Genomic DNA, 11,426 nt, shown 5'->3' with positions numbered 1-11,426 from the left:
TACTTATCCCAGATTTTTACAAACAAGTTATATTTATCTCAGATATTTACAAGCAAGTTCTATTTATCTCAGGTCTTTACAAACAAGTTATACTTATCCCAGATTTTTACAAACAAGTTATATTTATCTCAGATATTTACAAGCAAGTTATATTTATTTCAGGTTTTTACAAGCAAGTTCTATTTATCTCAGGTCTTTACAAACAAGTTATACTTATCCCAGATTTTTACAAGCAAGTTATATTTATCTCAGATATTTACAAGCAAGTTCTATTTATCTCAGGTCTTTACAAACAAGTTATACTTATCCCAGATTTTTACAAACAAGTTATATTTATCTCAGATATTTACAAGCAAGTTATATTTATCTCAGGTCTTTACAAAGAAGTTAAACTTATCCCAGATTTTTACAAACAAGTTATATTTATCTCAGATATTTACAAGCAAGTTCTATTTATCTCAGGTCTTTACAAACAAGTTATACTTATCCCAGATTTTTACAAACAAGTTATATTTATCTCAGATATTTACAAGCAAGTTATACCTATATCAGATATTTACAAGCAAGTTATATTTATCTCAGGTCTTTACAAACAAGTTATATTTATCTCAGATATTTACAAGCAAGTTCTATTTATCTCAGGTCTTTACAAACAAGTTATACTTATATCAGATTTTTACAAACAAGTTATATTTATCTCAGATATTTACAAACAATTTATATTTATCTCACTTCTTTAAAGAAAAGTTATATTTATTTCAATCCCCCCTAGGCTCTTTACAAATAATTTATATTTATTCAAGCTCACTAAAAATAAGAAACATCCTTTATCCATATAAACAGCCAAGTGATGATATCTCAAAGTTTCGATAAATTCAGCACTTAAATACTCTTTTTTAATTGACTACAAAACTTCAGTAACTTTCAAACTAATCACAAATTCTCAGTATTATAGTTATTCGTTCTTGGTCGATTTGCAATTTGTAAAGCTTTGTTGTTTTTGCAACGGTAATTTCAAAAATATTCCCTTTTAGTCGTCGCATTGCAGAGTATCTGTTCAAGTGTGGAGTATAAGACTGACGTATCTGCTCATGAGTGGAATATAAGACCCTGATATATCTATTCACACACGGAGTATAAAACAATAATGTATCTACCTTCGTGTGGAGTATAAGACCCTGGTGTATCTACTCATGTGTGGCCTATAAGACCCTGATGTATTTACTAATGTGTGGAGTATAAGGCTCTGATGTATCTACTCACGTGTGGAGATATAAAACACTGATGTATCTACTCACGTATGGAGGTATAAAACACTGATGTATCTATCTATGTGTAGAGTATAAGACCCTGATGTATCTACTTATGTGTGGCCTATAAGACCCTGATGTATCTACTCACATATGGAGGTATAATACACTGATGTATCTACCTATGTGTGGACTATAAGACCCCTGATGTTTCTACTAATATGTGGAGTATAAGGCTCTGATGTATCTACTCACGTGTGGACTATAAGACCCTGATGTATCTACTCACGTGTGGAGGTATAAAACACTGATGTATCTATTCACGTATGGACTATAAGACCATCATGCATCTATCTACTCACGTGTGAACTATAAAACACTTATGTATTGACTCATGTGTGGAATATTATATAAGGGATGTGCTTTGGACATGAAAGGCTTATGATGGAGTCTTTTGCAATAGAAATTATGTTACAGCCTCATTGTCAAAAAGCACAGTTTTCAAAGCATGATTGTACGTGGCGAAACGAACTCTATAAAGTGGAGAGTTTCCAATATCGTTTTTATATAACGTATTATACATCTGTAGTCTTTGTAAAATTTCCCTTTATTGAAAAATATTTGTCTTGTTCTTCTATTTTTTCTCTTGTTGATGTCTTAGTAGCTGGTTTTAATATCAGACCTTTTTATATTTTGGGATAGATAGAACTGGCACACCAAAATAATGAGCATAAAAACTGGTGTGTTTGTTTCTTAAAGATTTTCGCCCAAAGCTAAACAAGCACTATTAGCGCGTAGCTGTCCCTGGGTAAATTGGAACTGATGGACTAGAAAGAATCTAGATGGTGTGTTTTTTTTAAAGATTTTCGCGCAAAGCTAAACAAGCACTATCAGCGTGTAGCCGTCCCTGGATAAATTGGAACTGATGGACTAGAAAGAATCTAGATAGTCAACAGCATCCACCACCAACGCTCAGGCTACTTTTTTATGACCTAATAATGGGGTTTGACCGCACTTCCACGATCCTAGAGTGAAGGACTAATATGTTGCAGTAACGAGTCGCGAACCACGCAACCTCGAATCCTCAGACTCGGAAAGTTAAACATTGACTCATTTTAAAACTCCTAATTCTGAGATTTAAGATAACGCTGTTTATCTCTTTCAGCTACAGTGTGTAATTATATTTTTGTTGTGAAAACTGGGTTTATAATAGAACGTTCGATACATTAGTACAGAATGGTTAAATTGGAACAAACGTTCTGAATAACCGCTTAGAGAGAACATACGACTCCATATAAACCATTTTAACAATGCCTCAATATTCCTTTAATAGGTAAAAACTCCTGTTATGTGAAGGCTGGAAAAAGCTCTTTGTGCTTTCTTTAGTGTAAGATTATTCCAGAATAATCTTTAACGTTATTAATTAACAGGGTCAACTTAGCTAAGGAGGAGAGGATGGGTTTCGTCCAACATATTAAAAAAACTGTTCACCATGCTTGAAGGAAAGAAAAGTGAAGAATTAAATTATCGTTTCTTAGAATTAAAAAAATGTGTATCCGGTATTAATATGCGTTGTTTCAATTTTGACCTTGGGTGAAAACTCTAAGGTGCGTGTGACCCTTCATACTAACCTGTTTGTTGCCAATTAAATTGTATATACGTTTTTGCTCTGTATCCTCATATTCATACCTCACAAAAACACGCGAGCAATACGTCAGGATCTGAACGCAACGCCTATGGATTTCTGTGCAATAAGACTATTGAAACGTTCGCTGAGAGACCGTCGTCCACGTAAACATTTGGTGGCTTAAGGAAATCCTACAGGGCCAACTTGAACTATATGTTATTCTTCAATTACTTTGAGATATACAACGGTTGAACAGATGTATTGTGGAAGAAACCACACGGATATCCCTCTTGGTTATGTTGCATACTTTTACCTGGAACACGTGGGTGGCTTTTTCCACTGATATTTGTGTTCGTGGATTATCATTTGTTATGACTGCTGAAGTACGATTTGTTGCAGGTCATTTTAATAATGGTCCTATGTGCACTAAGATGATCCATATTTCCTTTGTTTTCCAATGCCAGTAAGTACAAAGGATTTCCTCTAAATCTCCTATCTGAACACATCTTTATGATTTAAGTGTAATTAATATTTTGCGTCAGACAAGGCTGTTACATACCCTTCCCAAAACCGATCAATTTTCTGTGGCATCACATTATCTACGAAACGCCAAACAATGACAAAATGTAGTTCTGATACATTCCGTTCAACCGCGACTTTATATCAGCTGTGGCTGTTACGAGACTTGGTACTTTGCATATTCAAATTTGTTTTCACATAACGTACACAAACCTTTCTATAGCGTAACAAAATGCATCTTTGTGAAAACATTCCATGACAAGTGGCAAACTGGCAGGTTAGAATGCTTCAAACTTTATTAAAAGTAAAGTCAACCCAAACAGTACGTTTTGTTTTATAAGACATCGATACTAATAAGTTTCAGTTCAGCCAATCTAGCTCAAAGAACTTGAACTGCGTCATCTTGTTGTAGAGTGTATTAAACTTATTCTAAGTGCTTGCACTGCTGTGCTTTACTGCCAGCCGTCCCTAATTTAGCAGTGATAGACTAGAGAGAAAACAGCTAGTCAACACCAACCACCGCCAACTCTTGGGCTACTCTTTTACCAAAGATTCTTCAAAAATCTGTACATGAACACTTTTTTCAAGACTTATTTTAAACATAAAATACAGCCAGTAATGAAAGCATCTAATATATTTTTACCTACCAGAAAGAAGTATGGTAGCATTATAATGATACATAACAATGAAATTTACAATAAGATATATATGCTTAAAATTAGATACAATATTTCATAAGGATACATAACAATGAAATTCACAATAAGGAATGCATACTTAAAATGAGATACAATATTTTATTGACTACTTATTAATAGAAAAACTGTATCCAAACTCTAGGTCCAAAAATATATAATTTGGGATATACGTTTTTAGATACATATGTTTTTTGTATATTCAATATCAACTGCGTTCAATCCTGTTCACGAAAAGGGGGGGTCAAAGTGCACATGTCTCGACCTTTTACAGAGTGCCATTTACAATGGTATTGTTTAATTGTTGTCGGAATTTTCAACTATTAATTTTACCCTACGAGGTTAATTTAGCGATTGTTCAGGTTAAAAGATAGTAAATACCAGATACAATATACAAGGATACTGTAGATGTACATTTTGGAGGTCCTAGAGGTTATGCAAACTGTACAATGGACAAAAGTATTTTTATTTTTCACAAGAACATCATCTTGCATCATTTTTTTTATATATTTTACTGAGGAGCAAAATATTTAAAATATTGAAGATGTGGTAACTGATGTTCCTAAATGCTGGATTTTTTCCATTTCCTTATTCCCTTCAGTCAGCATAAATTCGATTATGTGTAGAAAAATGATTTAATTATGTTTCGGGACTAAATAAATGTATAGTATTATTGAATAACAATTTTGGAGTTTTAAAAGTGGTATAGAAAAAGACAGTGAATGGATTACGGATAACATTACACTTTCCAAAGGGAGAACCGTTGTACAGCAGGCAGGTGGGGCCACCGGGCAATTCCCAGGTTGTCTGGTAGGATAGTCCGCCACTGTCCATGACTTTTCAAGAAATTTCACCAACTACATAGCATCACGTGTTGTGTTTATAGGTTTACAAAAAAGTGTTTGCAGGTGGCCAGAGAAAATGCTTCTGAAAAGAAGTTCGCAGCAAGAAACTACAAATCAGTTTCTGGCCAGGCATCAAACCTTACATCGCACGTCAGTATTTATTGGATATGAGTTTCAAGAAATAAAACCAGTGCAAAACTTTGTTTTGGGAAACCAGCCAATTAAAAAAAAAAAATAGTACTTGAACTCTACTTTTACCACTTCTGGAAAATACCAGATCTGGATGAAATTGAACTTGTTCTTCCACAGCTCATATTTTGTTTGTCACAGATGTGTCACTTGATATGTTTTTCCTCTACCCAAAGGCTTGGTGGTTAGGGCATTCGAATCGCAATTTGCGGGTCGCGGGTTCAAAGTCCGCTATTGAACATGCTTGCGTCTTCCGGTGGGAGAGGGATAAGTCTACGACTTACAACACTAAAATCCGGGGTTCGATTTCCCACGTTGGACACAACAAATAGCCTAGTGTGGCTTTTGTCTAAAGGAAACAAACAAACATGCTTGCCCTTTCAGCCATGGGGGTGTTATAATGTAACGATTAATCCCACTATTCGTTGGTAAAATGTAGCTGAAGAGTTGGCGGTGGTGTTGACAAACTGACTTCCATGTAGTCTACTACTAGGGACCGCCAGCGCAAATAGACGTCAGTGGTTTTGAGCGAAATTTACAAACAAACAAAACTTCTACCCAAATGTTCTGCATTCCGGAAATTCCATAGCTCACATTTTGCCAACTCTTACTCAAAAAGTACGGTCAGTAAACAGGTGAGAAGAATACAGATAATTTCATGCAGGAAAGGCCTAGAGAGTTAAAGTGTGTGATTTCCCCGTAATGTTTCAAATAAATAAAATTTACGCCCAAAATATTAACTTCGAAGGTGTATTCCCTCACTCTATACTGAGATGCCTGTGTACATGAAGGTCAAAGTAAGTTGGGATTGAAGATTTATTAATATGTTCACTTTGACATATCTTGTACTACAAAAAGTTGTAGACGGTAAGAAACGAGACTACTGATAGATTGGGGTGGGAAGGAGAGGTGAACAAGTAGTTATATCCTCTTTTTCTTCTGTTTATCTCATATCATAAGAAGTTTTGAATGATTGTAAAGAACGTAGCTAATGCTGATCTTGATTGTTTTGTTTGTACCTAAGCGCAAAGCTACACAAAGAGCATTCTGTGCTGTGCCCACTACGAGTTTAGAAACCCGGGTTTTAGCGTTATAGGCATTCGGACTTACCGCTATGCCACTGGAAGACTACAGATTTTAAAGAATGTCAGAGAACTTCGAAGACATGTTAGTAAAGTACAAGTGAAGTCGATGTCACAATTTGTCTTTTCAAGTCCAACTGTAAAACAAGATCACATTGATTTACACCAGCAGGTTATTTAATCCCTATTACAGTTAACCATCTGGAAATGAAGTACATACGTCAACAGAAAAGAAAAAAACAGTATTACAGAGAAATTGCTTAGATTTATGTATGAGCTATTGGGCACCGAAATAAGACTGTTAGAATTATATAGATGACAGAGAGATAGAGAACAGTTGTTTTATAAGACTGTTATAGTTATATACATGACAGAGAGATAGAGAACAGTTGTTTTATAAGACTGTTATAGTTATATACATGCCAGAGAGATATAGAACAGTTGTTTTATAAGACTGTTAGAGTTATATAGATGACAGAGATAGAAAACAGTTGTTTTATAAGACTGTTAGAATTATATAGATGACAGAGAGAAATAAAATAGTTGTTTTATAAGACTGTTAGAATTATATAGATGACAGAGAGAAATAAAATAGTTGTTTTATAAGACTGTTAGAGTTATATAGATGAGAGATAGAGAATAGTTGTTTTATACAAATGTTAGAGTTATATAGATGATAGAGAAAAATAAAACAGTTGTTTTATAAGATTGTTAGAGTTATATAGATGACAGGGAGATAGAGAACAGTTGTTTTATAAGACTGTTAAAGTTATATAGATGACAGAGAGAACAGTTGTTTTATAAGACTATTACAGTTATATAGATGGCAGAGAGACAGAGAACAGTTGTTTTATAAGACTGTTAGAGTTATATAGATGACAGAAAGAACAGTTGTTTTATAAGACTGTTAGAGTTATATATATATATATATGACTGAGAGAAAGAGAACAATTGTTTTATAAGACTATTAGAGTTATATAGATGACAGAGAGAAAGAGAACAATTGTTTTATAAGACTATTAGAGTTATATAGATGACAGGGAGATGGAAAACAGTTGTTTTATAAGACTGTTAGAGTTATATAGATGACAGAGAGATAGAGAACAGTTGTTTTATAAGACTGTTAGAGTTATATAGATGACTGAGAGAAAGAGAACAATTGTTTTATTTATATAGACTAAAACAGAGTCCTTTCATTATTTTTTGAATGATACTTTTTGTTGATGAAAAATTTCTGTGATTTTGATTTTTATAAAATGAGTATTATACGATACTGGAGCAGAAATACCAATTTCTCTCACCCCCCCCCCCAAATAAAAACTCATTTAGTTACATTACAGATATACTTTGTCAATAAAAATCTGGATCCTTCATCTCTAATTATCAAGTACGCTTCATATTGATATTTTACTTAAATCTCAAGTGCATACTTCTTATTTTACACCAGCTTTTAAATCCACCAGCTAGGAGTGAGTGGTAGCACCAAAACCATTCTTTGAACAAATGTTTTCCCTTTGTAGTTATTTTGCATCCCTATATCGATACATGTAATCCCGCCTATGATAGAGATAATACATTTATCTCGGTTGGTAATTTCCCCTCACTTAGGTCCCAGTGTTCTTGGTATTCAAAAGAAAAGTAGTATCACAAGATTTGCTTAGAATTATAACAAAATTCTTTCTGATATTTGTAAACATTACATTTATTGTATTTTTACTGAGTCAGTGTATTTTGATACGTTTTATGCACAAATTGTAAAAAAAAAAGGGGGAACAGATGACCCAGTTTTAAAGCTGCTTAACAGGTATCTGTAATCAGAAATAAGTCTTTGAGACCCTATATCACGCGCTCAATAAAAGGCTATACCAATCAAAATCCTGGATGAAGTCACGTGCTGGAACAAAACGTTAACTAAACAGTTGCAGCATATAGTAAAGTTTCAGCTGAAGTGCAGCTGGAGCTTGAGTTTGAAAGATCCACGTAGGTTTATCCGGGCAGAAATGAAATGTTTAGAGATATCATAGAAGCTGCGCTTGTAAACTTGAAAATTAGCCAATGTTTATTTATTCGTTTATTCGCGAAACTTAAATAGCGTGCCTAATTAACAGTTTAATAATATAAAGTATTGTGTTATGTGTTGTTACTCGTTGGTAAGTTGTTGACTTTCCATACCAAGAACTGGAATAAAAGTGTACGTGAGCAGTAGTTTTCATCCATGCTGTGAGAAGAAAAGTATTTTTAAAAAAGTTGTGGTTCAAAGAAAATGTGATGTATCTGAATATTGACTTCTCCTCTGAAAGGAAGTTACACCAACATACCCAAACTAGCTCCAGGTAAATATACAGCATACTGTGGCTATCATTTTTTGTATTTTGCGTTTATTTAAATGTACTGATGTTTCACAAAATTGTTAACATTAAGTTCAAAGTTTAAGATCCCTAAAAGTGTTTAAATAACAAAAAAAAGTAGTTAATGTAATGTTGCTAAAGGATAAAATAATTTCTGTTTTGCCATTTCTATGAATGTGATAGCCATTTCAAATTTGCTCCATTTATACAGTCTCTGAGTGCTATGAAGCTTTCGCGGATACTTGGTTAGGGCCGGTGTTGAAAATAGTTACATTGGTGTAAAGTGTGAATTTCTAAAACATTTTATGTTTGTATGCAATAGTAAACCTGCATAGCGAATGACTCACACACGCGCTGTTCCATCATCCCCGTCAAGCCGAAGAAACAAATGTAGAGCGTGGCGCGGGATATTCTAGTAACCAGATTACATACGTTTTTTGTTTTCTTTTCAGTAACTTCATGCAATAAATATATCAGCCATAACTGATTTTGAATCCATTTAAATGTAATACGATAAAATATTTGGCCGTTTTGTTCTTCAACTAGCTTTGGATAAAGCAGGTTAGTTGTTAGCTACTGTTGTTTTTAATCACCTTTTGTTTCTCTTATAAACTCAAAAACTGGAATTATGAAGTTTAAATAAAAACTAAGGAGTTTTACGTTCCCTGTCCTGAAAGTTTCAGGGTGATCGAAGGTTGGGAAGTTGAGAAAATTTTCATACAGACTTATAAACAAACACACGGTCATAAATCATTTTATAATACAGAAGCTTTGTGATAAATCATGATCCGCTTTTATATCTTAAAGTTTAATTGTTTACTGTTCATAAAATGCCCAGGTTTGGACAGTATAAAGAAAAGTTTGATCCAGTAAATTAAAACAGGTATACCTTAGAGCCCAATGACCCCGACACGTCCATAAAGATGTTACATTATTCTGTTTGTCATCGCTTACAAATTTTAAATTAAAATGACCTATGTTCTCTAAGAACAACGAAACAAAAAAGTTTTAAATACTTTTACAAAAGACATGTTAGATGTGGTGAGACGAAATGATGGAATCAAAGGATTATTCTAAACACGTTAGTTAAGTTAATGGGTCCTTTAAATTCGGGATAAACTGTAAAGACGACAGGTCAAGATATTTGAACAGTGATTTATTCTGAAATTACATAAGCAATGAATGTTTGTTAGGGAATTTCTCTGAGCATCTATTTTGCTCAAGGACCAAATATTTTGTCACTCGACCTACAAGAATTAAAGCAATATGGTCACTAGGAATTAATATGTTCGTGGATTTTAAGCCTCTTCAGAGATGATACCCGAATAGAACAACTAATGATGGTGACAAATCGTGCAAATAGATCGCAAGCAAGAACGACATAAATGAACTGAGCAAAAGAAACAATTGTGCAAGTGAGCCATTACATTATTACAAGTCCTACAGTAATGATGTGTCTCAAGAGGAAGTTCTTTCGATGAAAACAAACTAAAATGAACGTTACGTGACACATAAAATATTACTATATCCTAAATTTTGGACTACAAATAGAAAGAAAAAACATTACGATTTCAAATGTTCGTGCTATTGAAAACAGAGACACCATAAATGATCACCGGAAAGCAGATAAAGACAGAATACATACTTGATACCAAACAGTCTGATAATATTTTAGCTTCAGGATAAACTTCAAAGTAGATAGCCAAACTTTATATATGGGAGGTCATCCATAGGGTGCTGTTACCCATGGGTATTTATGAATGCTTACCTCAAATAGTTCTTTAACTTTTATGATTGTAAATGGCAGGGGTCCAACCATGCATTTGAGTGCTTAGTGGCAGTATTAGGCATTGACCTAGGCACTTACTCAAGAGGGCTTGAGCACCCAAATATATGCTCAACTACTTTGCAAAAACGTCTGTACCCAAGTTTAGAGTTAATTTTTCATGATGATGTGATTACTATTATACGCACTTTTTCTTCACTTCGAGTCTACTTAAATATCACATCGGAAATAAACAATGTTGTCTTCGAACCATAAGAATAATTTGATTTTTATTCGTTTAGAGCTTAATATTCCATTTGAAAAATTTCGCCAACCTCTTCCAAGTTTTTGAAAATATATTATAATTTTCAATGGGATTAAAACTTTAATGTCCAGGAGTTTTATGAACAGTTGTTTGGTCATCTGAGCAACACTATGCAAAATGCGTAAAACGACTAGGACAGAGACTTCTATGGTTGAGGCATAACCATCCAGTATTTTTTTCCACTGGATTACTAATTATTTAAACATTCAGTTAGCCAAAAAAACGTACATTGATAAACTCGCCTGTCTAAAAGGAACTATTACAATACCTCCGTAACCATCAACCCTTACATATATAATAAAATATATAGCTCCAATACTATTAATTACATTAACTGTTAATAAACGATTAAAATTACCACAATAATGATCTTAATATAAAATAAACATTGAAGAGATTTTGGTAGAGTCCCCATTGTCAGTCCTAGCCGTCACCTTAAATCATAGCGAACAATACCTGTGGTAATAGCTAACAAATGCATTGGGGATATATCATCTACCAGACAAAATCCAAACGCTGATTTATACTTAAGGAATTATAAGAACTTTTAAGGATAACTGCCTTCCCACAACTGGATGTAGACAGTGAAGGGCAGTAGGAGTTGAAACGTTGTGGGTTTAAGCACTGAATTCCATACCCTTAACTTTCCGTGTTTGCTGACTAGTTTAACATCAGCGTTTGGATTTTGTCTGGTAGATGATATATCCCCAATGCGTTTGTTAGCTATTACCACAGGTATTGTTCGCTATGATTTAAGGTGACGGCTAGGACTGACAATGGG

The sequence above is a fragment of the Limulus polyphemus genome, unplaced genomic scaffold (genome assembly GCF_000517525.1).
Source record: "Limulus polyphemus unplaced genomic scaffold, Limulus_polyphemus-2.1.2 Scaffold1114, whole genome shotgun sequence".
Classification (NCBI taxonomy): Eukaryota; Metazoa; Arthropoda; class Merostomata; order Xiphosura; family Limulidae; genus Limulus; species Limulus polyphemus.
The sequence above is the reverse complement of the archived record's forward strand: the minus strand, read 5'-3'. Positions refer to the sequence as shown.